Below are 13,096 nucleotides of genomic sequence, written 5' to 3' on the forward strand. Positions count from 1 at the left end.
CGGATGGTGCAGTGGGTAGCACTACCGCCTCACAGCAAGGAGGTCCTGGGTTTGAATCCCGGTTGGCCGGGGTCTCTCTGTGTGGAGTTTGCATGTTCTCCCCGTGTTTGCGTGGGTTTCCTCCGGGTACTCCGGTTTCCTCCCACAGTCCAAAGACATGCAGGTTAGGCTGATTGGAGAGTCTAAATTGCCTGTGGGTATGAGTGTATGAGTGTATGAGTGTATGAGTGTGTGAGTGAATGGTGTGTGTGCCCTGCGATGGACTGGCGACCTGTCCAGGGTGTATTCCTGCCTTTCACCCAATGTATGCTGGGATAGGCTCCTGTGACCCTGTTCAGAATGAATGATTATTTTAAGAAAGAAATCAAGTCCCAGGTTTATAGAATCTTTAGAGAGCATGTTACAGCCCAGATAGAAGGTGACTGACCCTTGCAGAGCTACACTCCTCCTCCAGTTCTGACCCGGCCTGGGTGAGCTACACTCCTCCTCCAGTTCTGACCCTTGCAGAGCTACACTCCTCCTCCAGTTCTGACCCGGCCTGGGTGAGCTACACTCCTCCTCCAGTTCTGGAAAACGGAGCTGGGCCGGTGTCCCTTCAGAACCCAGGCCAATACCGGGGCGTCCAGCTCGGTCAATATTTTCCCATATATCAAGCGATTCTGGGCTGAATCTTGGCTGATTCTTGCCTAAAACTGCTGATATCAGATGCGGCATGGATCCACTTGAGATGATCCGATATGGCTTGGATGCAGTACAGAACAGAACTTTGGTGTTAACTGTAGTTTAGCACTTTGCCGTTCTATTCCAGTGTCCAGCAAAAGCATTATGACAAATTCAGATGCAGCCAAAAATGTAATATTGACCTCTTACAACCTCCACCATATCTGAACCAGATCTGTAATTCAGAGCACTGATGAGGCCATTCTATTCTGTTTCACATGGGAGAGCAGACCAGTGCAGATGTATCATAGGTGCAGAGAGTGAAAACCAGCAGAGCCACACACCTGGATCAGGCCTGCAGACCCCTGTTAGCTCCTCCTACCTGCTGTGTGCTGTGGGCAACAAGGGGCAACACTGCTCTCCCATTCCACCTTTAAAAAACATTATTCTGCCCTCTAGTGGCAGTGAGTTGTATTTTGTGCTACTGTACTTATATTTTGAATTGAATGTCATTTTTATGTAATGCATTCGCAACGCTCGATATTTCCTGTCTTGCTAAAGAAGCCTTGTTGAGCTAAATTTGAGTCCGTTGAATCCTTAAATATATTCCTGGTTTGTTCATGCTCAGTGTGATACTTCTGGCCTCCAATAAGATAGATTATTTCTGCAGAGACAATTCTAGATACTCCATTGCTTTAATTCAATTGCCAGTGATGAAAGATGTTAAGAACATTCTAATCACGCACTTGTGCACTAACACCTTAAATGGTCTTTTCTATTTTATATAAGCTTCAACAGTGATCGTGTAATTGTTCTTCTGCTCCACATGATGTCCCTAAAGGACATTTTCTCAAGTCCTGGGGATCAACATACTAGCTAATATACATAAAAAATTTTTTTTTAGATATTTTGTACAGGTGACACATCTGTAGACAGAAATGACAGCTGCATGGATACATTTACTTGGGTTCAGAAACCGGTGAGCCCTCCTAAGGGGACAAATACAGCCCAGGAATGCAGTGCACTGAACATCCTGTGAGCCCTCCTAAGGGGACAAATACAGCCCAGGAATGCAGTGCACTGAACATCCTGTGAGCCCTCCTAAGGGGACAAATACAGCCCAGGAATGCAGTGCACTGAACATCCTGTGGGCCCTCCTAAGGGGACAAATACAGCCCAGGAATGCAGTGCACTGAACATCCTGTGAGCCCTCCTAAGGGGACAAATACAGCCCAGGAATGCAGTGCACTGAACATCCTGTGAGCCCTCCTAAGGGGACAAATACAGCCCAGGAATGCAGTGCACTGAACATCCTGTGAGCCCTCCTAAGGGGACAAATACAGCCCAGGAATGCAGTGCACTGAACATCCTGTGAGCCCTCCTAAGGGGACAAATACAGCCCAGGAATGCAGTGCACTGAACATCCTGTGAGCCCTCCTAAGGGGACAAATACAGCCCAGGAATGCAGTGCACTGAACATCCTGTGAGCCCTCCTAAGGGGACAAATACAGCCCAGGAATGCACTGCACTGAACATCCTGTGAGCCCTCCTAAGGGGACAAATACAGCCCAGGAATGCACTGCACTGAACATCCTGTGAGCCCTCCTAAGGGGACAAATACAGCCCAGGAATGCAGTGCACTGAACATCCTGTGAGCCCTCCTAAGGGGACAAATACAGCCCAGGAATGCAGTGCACTGAACATCCTGTGAGCCCTCCTAAGGGGACAAATACAGCCCAGGAATGCAGTGCACTGAACATCCTGTGAGCCCTCCTAAGGGGACAAATACAGCCCAGGAATGCAGTGCACTGAACATCCTGTGGGCATCTCTCTCTTCAGCTAAAATCGGGTGCGATCACATTAAAAAACGGACTTTTAGAAAAGAAAGGTGGCTATATTGGCAAATAAACATATTTCCCAGAGTAGAAATGTTTTTGTTAGATGTTAAACTACTGATTTTGTTGCTTTATTTCATAATTATTATTTATAAAAAGAATAATAAAAATGTAAAAAAAAACTTTTTTGTTGTTTGTTTATGGAATAAATTGAAAAAACATTCCAAATATTCTATTTTCCTCTTGTAACATAAAAATCTGTATGAATTGGGATCACTTTTAATGTTGTATCTATTATATTATTTTAAAAGCCGAAAACACATTTGCATACTAATTATGTACGCAGTGTATATCTTTGAATAAAATGCAAATTGATGCCATCCAAATTTGCCATGTTCACTGGGTAGGATTCAGATATAATTTTGTCAATATTGTTTCCAACATCTGATGTGGATGTTTGTGGGTGTTGCCTCTCAGGGCCACCAGAGGGCACTCTGGTCATGCTCTGGTCCCTGCGATTGGCACATCTAATTACCCTGTATTTACTACAGGTGCTGCAACCCTATTTAAGGTTGATTTATGCTCTGCTCCGCCATGTATTGTCTCATTCTGACAGAAGCACAGAGCCAGTAAAGTAGTTGAAAGACTGATTTTCTGTTAAAATGACTATAAATTCAGGAACTCTCCTTACTTAGGGCGAGAGTTAGGATTGGTTCCTTCTGCTCCCTGTCTTTCTCTCTTGCCCTGAGATGTTCTGAGATGGGCAATGTGGGCTGTTTGGACCTATTCATGTTTTTACCTCATCTCTCCCCAAACAGGGATTAGATTTTCTTGGGTAAGCTTGTGTGAGTGCAACATGTTTATGCCTAACAGAGCCTTGACAAACATGGTATAAAATGTTCACATTCAAAGGCTAATGATTGTAGATGAATTGAACATTTCTCAGTGTTTAAGCTTTTAAAGTAACTAAAGCGATTAAATCTTGAATTCTGATCATCTTTCATGAATGAAATGCATTGTTTTGTCAATATACAGACAAGAATATTAAAAAAGGAAAGATTTCAGGGAAGGACTTGTGGGCAATGCCTGGAGGAGTGGAAGCTGTTTCAAACATCTGATGTTTCAAAGAGAGACACAACTTATAAATCATGGGTCTGCTCAGTCTTTCCACAAAATTATTTGAAGAAGACAATAAGAACAATCAACACTGGATGTGGGTCATATGGAGCAGTAACCAAAGGGGGTGAGGGATAGGATGAGTACACAGACAGAGCAGTCCCCTGTGAGAGACACTGACACAGAGAGGTGAGGCAGAGTCTGTGACACACAGAGTGGAGGTTCCAGAGCAGAGCGGTCCCCTGTGAGACACACAGAGAGGAGGTGCCAGAGCAGAGCGGTCCCCTGGGAGACACACAGAGTGGAGGTGCCAGAGCAGAGCGGTCCCCTGGGAGACACACAGAGTGGAGGTGCCAGAGCAGAGCGGTCCCCTGGGAGACACACAGAGTGGAGGTGCCAGAGCAGCAGAGCGGTCCCCTGGGAGACACACAGAGTGGAGGTGCCAGAGCAGCAGAGCGGTCCCCTGGGAGACACACAGAGAGGAGGTGCCAGAGCAGTCCCCTGTGAGACACACAGAGTGGAGGTGCCAGAGCGGTCCCCTGTGAGACACACAGAGAGGAGGTGCCAGAGCAGAGCGGTCCCCTGGGAGACACACAGAGTGGAGGTGCCAGAGCAGAGCGGTCCCCTGGGAGACACACAGAGTGGAGGTGCCAGAGCAGAGCGGTCCCCTGGGAGACACACAGAGTGGAGGTGCCAGAGCAGAGCGGTCCCCTGTGAGACACAGAGATACTGAAGTGTGTGCTGCAAGAGCAACAGAAGAAAGAGTGATCAGGAAAGGAACCAAAAATCAGGTATGGAGGAAGGTGCCTCCTGGAGGTAAGGCATTTCTAATGACACTGAATGGACAAAAATGGAACAGAATCGCACCACGAAAGGGTTCCAGGAAACTAGCGACCATGGACTCTGCTGTACGACGGCTTCAGAAGAAGAAATCCCGACTGTGCACTTGCATTTAGTATCATCATGTCAAGAGTAAGCACAGCAGAAAGAAGCACTTTCCATATTTGCACATGAAAGCAGTTCCTGTCCCATCCTGTACAGCAAAATACACTTTTCAAATAAGGAGAAACCAATGGGACATTGCTAGCTCCCCCTGCATGCATGTGGCCGGATCCTTCAGGTGCAGCCAGGTGGTTGATTGGCAATTATGTTCAGCTGCCCCAAAAGAATAAAGGGTGGACATTTCTGCAGTTAGGAGAGAGACTTATTGAAGAGATTTTGTGAAGAGTTGGTTTTGAAGGTGCCTTTTGGAGACTGGTGTATTTAATAGTTTCAGTTAAGTATTTTACGCCATGTTTTTGTTTGCAATGTGGTTTTTTATTGGGCTTTGGTTAAATGGGTTGCGGTCCATCTGTGCCCCCATGCTCCATGGGAGAGGTTGGGTTGTAACAGACATCACCACATCAACATAACTGTGATACGGAGTTGAGAAATTTCACGTGATAAAAGTGAGATAAAATTCAGACCAGCATCAAACATAATACGGGGGATGATTGCCAGGACCATACATAAAGAAACATTGCAAACGACACCTGAGGTCTTGGCCGGAAAGAGTTGGAACTTTTGCATTTGCAAGGCTGCAGAATTGCTCCTCATTTATGGCAGCAATGGACATTTTCAAAGCACTCTGCACAGTGTTGATTGCAACACACAACACCAGAACTGTCCAAGACAATGTAAGCACGATTGAAAGCTTACTTACCATGTCCAAGTACCCCAACCTCGAAGAAAACAAACAACTCAGAGAGAGGCTGTTTCAGTGGGAAAATGAAGAGACGGGGTGAAGAATGAAATGAAGAATGATGAAGATCCATATTTTTGTCCTGGCATTGTCGATGCCCTCTTTGAACCGTATCTGTCGATCTTCCCACTTGTTGGGAGATTTGAGAAGGTATGTAGGCGGCCTGTAGTGTAGTGGTTAAGGTACATGACTAGGACCCGCAAGGTTGGTGGTTCAACCCCTAGTGTAGCCACAATAAGATCAGCATAGCCGTTGGGCCCTTGAGCAAGGCCCTTAACCCAGGGGAGGAATGTCTCCTGCTTAGTCTAATCAACTGTATGTTGCTCTGGATAAGAGCGTCTGCCAAATGCCATTAATGTAATGTAATGTAGTGTAGTGTAGTGTAGTGTAGTGTAATGTGATGTAATGTAATGTAATGTAGTGTAATGTAGTGTAATGTAGTGTAATGTAATGTAGTGTAGTGTAATGTTTGCCACAGAGACAGAGGGAAAGACACCTAGCCCCAATAAAACCAGAGCAAAGTGAAGAAGTAGTTTGGAAAAGTGAAAGAGTGGATTCTTAAAAAGAACAATGGACTCAGGCCAGGAACCTTCATCAGGGAGACGTACAACTCCCTGCGGGGAGGTACATCGAGCACGTCATTCAGAACATCTCTGAACAGCTGTTCCTAAAACCTCTGAATCCACAGGACATCAGCCAGCTCCATGCTGCTTGGGCCAAGACGGGCCCAAAAAAACCCCAGCCACCAAGTCCAAGTTTTACACAGCTCCTCACCGGGTTCCTGTTCCAAGAGAAAGGGCTAGCGTGAAAACTGACGAGGATGACATGCATGTGGAGGGCAGAAAATCAGCCCACAAGTGAGGACTACAGTCCGCCTTCAGAGGCGTACCACAGCTGTTATTACGCTGATACATTATTACATGACCTTGTCAGGTTCTGTGTTTTCTGTTTCCTGATTTTCTGTCTTCCCCTGCGTTTTTGCCTTTTGTTCCCTCTGTGCCTTCCGTCGTCTGTTTCCTGCTCCATTCCCTCATTTGTTTGTTCCACCTGTGTTACATTTCATGTCTCCGCCTCCCCACTCCTTATATGTACTTCCTTCCTGTCTTTTGTCATTCAGCTCACCTGTGTCTCATTGTCTGTCCATCCCCTGTGTATTTAAGCCTGTCGTTTTCAGTTCAGTTACCCTGTATCCTGAGTCTGTCCCTGTATTTTCCTGTCCCAGGTTCTAGCCTCCTATACACCATGCCTTCACTCCTGTATTCTGGTCTGGTCTGGTCTGTTTTTTTGGATTTTCCTGGTTTGATCCCTGCCTGGCTTTCAACTTTGTTTTTGGATCCTGTTTTTGTGCCTTTGTCTGTGTGGACCGCCTTCCTGTTTTTGAATTCTGCCTGTCATCCGACCCTTCTTCTGCGTGCCTTGTATGTACCAGTCTACCTGGATTTTGACGATTGGCTGTTTCTGGATTGCGTTTTGGATCTGACCTGTATCAGACCTATGATATTCACTGATTACTCAACTATTCTTACACTGATACATTATTACATGACATATGATATTCACTGATTACTCAGCTGTTTACACTGATACATTATTACATGACATATGATATTCACTGATTACTCAGCTGTTTACACTGATACATTATTACATGACATATGATATTCACTGATTACTGTTGTTCTGTTATTGTAGGTGAAGGGCCTTTGGAAAGAAAAACCAAATAAAGTGGTTGTGGCTGTCATTAAATCAACTGACCAGAAATGACAATGAGACAATGAGCAATAGTATTTAATAAATATAATGTGCTCATGAATCATTTACAACTTTCCCATTAAAATAATCAATATGTTTGAAATAAAGATTTAAACTGCAAATTTAGGAATACAGTTAGCAAAGCAGTGAAATCTCAATTTGCACATTTGTACATAGTTTCTAAATGTCTGTATATAGTTGTCTATATCTTATATTTTCTGAAGTTAAATTTTCTTTGTGCTCATGAATCCTTTATAATTTTCAATCAATATGATATGAACATTAAAATGTGACTTTAGCAGTACAATAAATGAATTGTGAAGTAGTGAATGTTTTATTATGGTTCGCTGTAGTTTTAACCATTGTATCACCCATCATTTTTAGTAATACATTTTTTGTGCTGATGAAACAAATTATCAATTCATAAATCTGTACGTAACTTTGTATACAGTTTAAGTTTTTTGTGTTCATGACACATTTATACTTGGTGCCAGATGTATTGAGCCATTTGTGAAGATTTCCTGGAGCACATATGACGCATTCTGCCCAGGAAACATGCGCCATATGTATGAAACTGGTGCAGAGGGCAAGAACCGCAGTATGCGTGTGATCTACTTAAGTCAGAGGTGTCCAATCTTATCCTAAAAGGGCCGGTGTGGGTGCAAGTTTTTATTTTAACCCAGTAGTGACACACCTGATTATACTAATGAACTAATCGTGGTCTTTAATCAAGACCTTGATGAGTAGAATCAGCTGTCTCAGCTGTCTTAAGTCAATGCAAGATGCGCTTATGTCCTTAATGCAGATGCGTTTAAGGGTGGATTGCACAAATAAAGGGCGGAGATATAAGTGTGGCTGATTATGTTTTCCGTTGAATGTACTAAAGTTTTTAACGTGGGTCGAGTTGTGCATGACATTTCTCTGCCTCTAAAGAAGAGGCGTAAACCGAGGCACAAGACAGACACAGATCTAGGCTTCGAAGATGCACTGAAAGAATCACACTATTTCAACCCCCAGAGCAAACAAACAGATTATTAATAGTAAATATTAATTAATGATTGCAATCAAGCAATAATTAAGGCTGAGTGTTTGTCACAGAAAATATCTATAACAAGAACCAATAGGCTATCGCATGTGAAGCAGCGGGAAGTGTCTGAAATCCAGTGACAGTATCTGAAGTTTTTAAAAATCAGTGTTGCCCCTCGTAAAAAATAAGAGTAGGCTAAATTCAATAATATGCTGTTTTTAATCGCTTTTGTCCATCATGGAAAGAGTGTGTGTTTGTTTTGATTAGTTATCCTCCAAAACAATCGCGGAAAAGAAACGGGAAGGGGGACAGCCAAAAAAGTCACACACACACACACACACACACACACACACAGAGGTGAGTATTCAGGCTGCGCTTGAAAGTGGTCACTGTTCTGACATCCACAGGAAGGTCATTCCACCACTGTGGGGCCTGAACAGACAGCAGTCGTTCAATTCCAAAACCAGCCACAAGGTGTCAGAGTTCATCATAAAACACTTCTCACTCAAATAATGTATTGAGGCGGACTGTGCTACTGAATTAAACTTCTTCAGTCCATCAAATGTCTGTCTGTCAAACATGGAGAGGTACAATTTGTGACATACACTCAAAGTGCTATAGCTTGACTTTAAAGGGAAAATACATGAAAAAGATTTGAATAGAAAATTGTTCAGTCTGAACTAAGACATAGCCTACAGGGCAAAGGCCTCATCTTTTTTTTGTCTGTTTGCCTTTTTTGCTGTTGAGAACATGGAATACTCACAGATTACAACAACGTGACAAAGCCTGGTTTGGAAACATTTGCTTAGTGTAGGTGGCGCAGGGGTTAACACAATGCACAAACAAGACAAAAAACTGCCCTGGCCAATGTGAGTCATCTTCAGACTGACTTAGGCAATGAATATAGAAAGGGGAACTTTTGGTCAGGAGCTTAAGGGACACTCAAAAAATGTTCTCACTGTGTGTGTGTGTGTGTGTGTGTGTGTGTGTGTGTGTGTGTGTGAGTGAGAGAGAGTGTGTGTGAGTGTGTCTGTGTGTGTGTGTGTGTGTGTGTGTGTGTGAGAGAGTGTGTGTGTAGTGTGTGTGTGCATGTGTGAGTGTGTGTGTGTGTAGTGTGTGCGTGCGTGTGTGTGTGAGTGTGTGTGTGACTGTGTGTGTGTGCGTGTGTGTGTGTGTGTGTCCATATCCATTTCACTTCAATTCCCGTACCTGTTTCGCCAACACTGTATCAGTATCGTAGGTAACCCCCATCTGTTCCTCAGCAGCCTCTGCACAGAAGGGATTATTAATGCAGGCATTTTCTGCCAGCATGTTGATTCTCATGCTGATGCTGTCTGTATTGGGGGGTCTTAACCTGAACGTCTGAGAAAGACAGTATGAGGAGTGTCGTCAAGCCAAACTGCAGTTCACGCACATTTACCCTCAATGCTGACAGAACAGGAATGAGTGCAGTTAACACTGCGGCTGGCCTGCTCACAGAGGGTCATATGAGCCTGCATGTTTTACTGCTTCACTGAGTTTCCAAGACAATTCAATTCTATTTTAAATGGATGCAAATCATGTTTTTCCTCTTCACACTCAGCATTTTTATCTTTTTAGATTTTACAAGGAAAGAGGGAAGAAGGGGGGAGCATGTGCAGTGGGGTGGGGTGGGGGGTAATAATGTGGGCCCCTGGTTTAAATCTGTTACAATGAGTCTGTGTGATCGAAAGCAAACCTGAACTCTAAATAAGTTAGACCTTTCTGCAAATTTTAAAGCAAGATTGCTTCTTATATTCATTTTTTACTGTTTATTTTTTACTGATTACTGTTTATACAAAAAAGGAAAGAAAAGGGTCCTGTGCAAAAGTTTGGGAACCCTTTTGGATTTTTCTTTGTTACTTAAAAAAAAAAAAATACTAAGGCCCAGACCCAGGTGATTTACTTTTTAGGGCTTCATTGAGGTGAATATAATTCCAGGGCTGAACCTTTATTCTGAAATAACTCCGTGCCTGCTAAAGTATTCGACTGCAGTGTCTGCTCTGTCTGGTGTTAACAAATAAACAATAAACTGTCCAAGTGCTTCAGAATGAAGACGGCAACAAAAACTCTCAGTGTTTCAAACCTGTTTCCCCCGTCAGTCATATTATTAGAAAGTGAAAGATAATGGAACAGTTGAAGTCAAGGCAAGGTCTGGAAGACGAAGAAAGATTTCAGACAGAATGGCCCGAGACCTGGTGAGAAATGCTCAGATGAACCCACACATCACTGCAAAAGATCTGCCAAAAAAGAGTAGCTAACACAGGTCTAGTGGTTTTCAGGACATCAATAGAACGCACTTTAAACAACAAAAGACTGACATGGCAGAGTTGCCAGAAAGAACAACCTCAACACAAAAGGCTATTTGACCAGGGGTGCCACATTCCTGCACACTACTGTACATATGCATTAAAACATATATACACTCACCGAGCACTTTATTGGGAACAGTAGAACCTACTCATTCATACAATTATCTAATCAGCCAAAATCATGCAGGTACAGTTCAGGAGCTTCAGTTAATGTTCACATCAACCGTCAGAATGGGGAAAAATGCAAATGTTTAAGTAACTTTGACCGTAGGCTGATTGCAAAAATACTTACATGGCAACTGAAAATCATTCAAAAAACAATGAGTACATTGACCTCACTCAAGAGATTTTTTTCACGTCAACCATAATGTTTTTGAAACTCAGAAGATTGCAAAGTTAGCAGAATCCCATTTCCCCTTGGATATCCATGACATAATTCAGAACTGGTTTCATTCGCATTGTCAATGTATTTTATTATATTCTAGCAGTGCTTTGCCTTTCAAGCACAGGTTTAATTTTATTATGTTTATTTTGTCAGGAATAAATAGCTCCAAGTTAGTTTCATCATTGACAGTGTAGCTTTTATAATCTTCCTCCACACCTTGAAACCTGGGTATCATCTGACCACAGTTTTATCTCCTCAGGGCCAACACACCTCATGCCCACATGACCGTAGTGTTTTGTCAGACAGTGATAATAGTCCTTTGTTTTCTGCCTGTCATCAAGTAAAGATAAAGCATAACAATGTCACATTTTAAGTGTCCATTCATTAAAGCTAGGCATACTAAAGTGTGGTGAGATCCCTTAAAATGACCTTGGTGCAGATGAGTAGATTGTGTTACCCATATGCAATGTGGGTACTCTTGGGGCAGCTATATCTATATGTAAAGCACTCTCCACCTCTTCCTCTGTGGTGCAAGCCAGCACATTACCATCACACTTCTCTTCCTTTTTGAGCAATCTAAACACTGAGTCACAGCAACATAATGTTGGGCCCTGTAACATCTTCCAAAACAAATATTGTCCCCACTGACGTATTCACTGAGTTATTGTCCCCATTAACGTAGTTTCACTGAGTTATTGTCCCCATTAATGTAGTTTCACTGAGTTATTGTCCCCATTAACGTAGTTTCACTGAGTTATTGTCCCCATGAACGTAGTTTCACTGAGTTATTGTCCCCATGAACGTAGTTTCACTGAGTTATTGTCCCCAATAACGTAGATTCACTGAGTTATTGTCCCCATTAACGTAGTTTCACTGAGTTATTGTCCCCATGAACGTAGTTTCACTGAGTTATTGTCCCCAATAACGTAGATTCACTGAGTTATTGTCCCCATTAATGTAGTTTCACTGAGTTATTGTCCCCATTAATGTAGTTTCACTGAGTTATTGTCCCCATGAACGTAGTTTCACTGAGTTATTGTCCCCATTAATGTAGTTTCACTGAGTTATGTGAAAATGGGTTTTAGTTTCACATTGAAATAGGATATTTTTCAGATTTAAAAATGTCTATAGGGTAAATAATAAATGACTGTATAAACATAAAAGTGTATTGCCCTTGCAGGGAATGTGTTGTATACTTGAAAATTTAACTATGTACCACCCAACCTACATGAAATGTGCTTTTTCACAGATTTTAAAATGTCTATTATTTATTTATAATAAATAATAAAATATAAATGAATAGGTACTGTATATTGCCCTTGAAGGGAATATGTCTTATAGCCTACTTACAAATAGAGCTATATACCACCAAATTTAGATAAAAACAGTATGACTGTCAAGATGGGGCGGTATTTATTCTTGTGTACACTGTTACCATGAGCATGTCGGACTACTGGAAATTCCCCTGAGTCAAGCATGTGACAAACCTTGTTCTCTTGTACATTGTGTGTGAACGTCTGCTTGTGTGGGCTGGGGTGGTTTGAGAAACCCACGCAGCTGTCACTCAGAAAGCAGCCCATGTCCCAGCTTTCCCAGCAGGGGTAGAGCAGGGGTAGAGCAGGGGTAGAGCAGGGGTAGAGCAGGGGTAGAGCAGGGGTAGAGCAGAGGCGCATGGACCGCTGTGAGTGGTGTAATGTTATGCTGCTTGTCCTGTTGTGACACATGAGCATCCTGCCACTTTGTCGACGAGCACGGTTTAAAACTGACATCTGTAAAACTGTGCTTCAGCCATTTTGGTTTCTAGCGATCCTCTCACCCCAGGGCTTCCGCCAGTGCATCGCAGGCCCGCCGGCCCGCGGGGCCTGAGCTCCAGAAAGAACTACAGCGACAGCCAGGCGTCCGCTCTGTCCTACGCCTGCAGAGGCCACGGCCCGCCGCGGTGGTGCTGTGGCCTCTGCAGAGAGACGCCCACGGATCTAGAGGAGAAATGCTGTGCCATGGACTCAGATAGGTGGTAGCAGACTGCCTCACATGTCCCTGAATATTGGTAATGAGGGGGGCTTACGGCTGGCCACAATGTACAGGAACAACATTCTGGCACTTGCTGACAACCAGGATCAGAAAGATTTCCGTCATGCAGCATGCAGACGGCACGTTCTCTGGCAGGACAGCTCCCTGGGGCATGGGCACAGAGTCTGCTGGTGGTGGGTCAGGGGCACCTTCCCTGATCCGCATGGACAGTACACAGGG

Source organism: Conger conger, chromosome 6 (assembly GCF_963514075.1).
Source record: "Conger conger chromosome 6, fConCon1.1, whole genome shotgun sequence".
Taxonomy (NCBI): domain Eukaryota; kingdom Metazoa; phylum Chordata; class Actinopteri; order Anguilliformes; family Congridae; genus Conger; species Conger conger.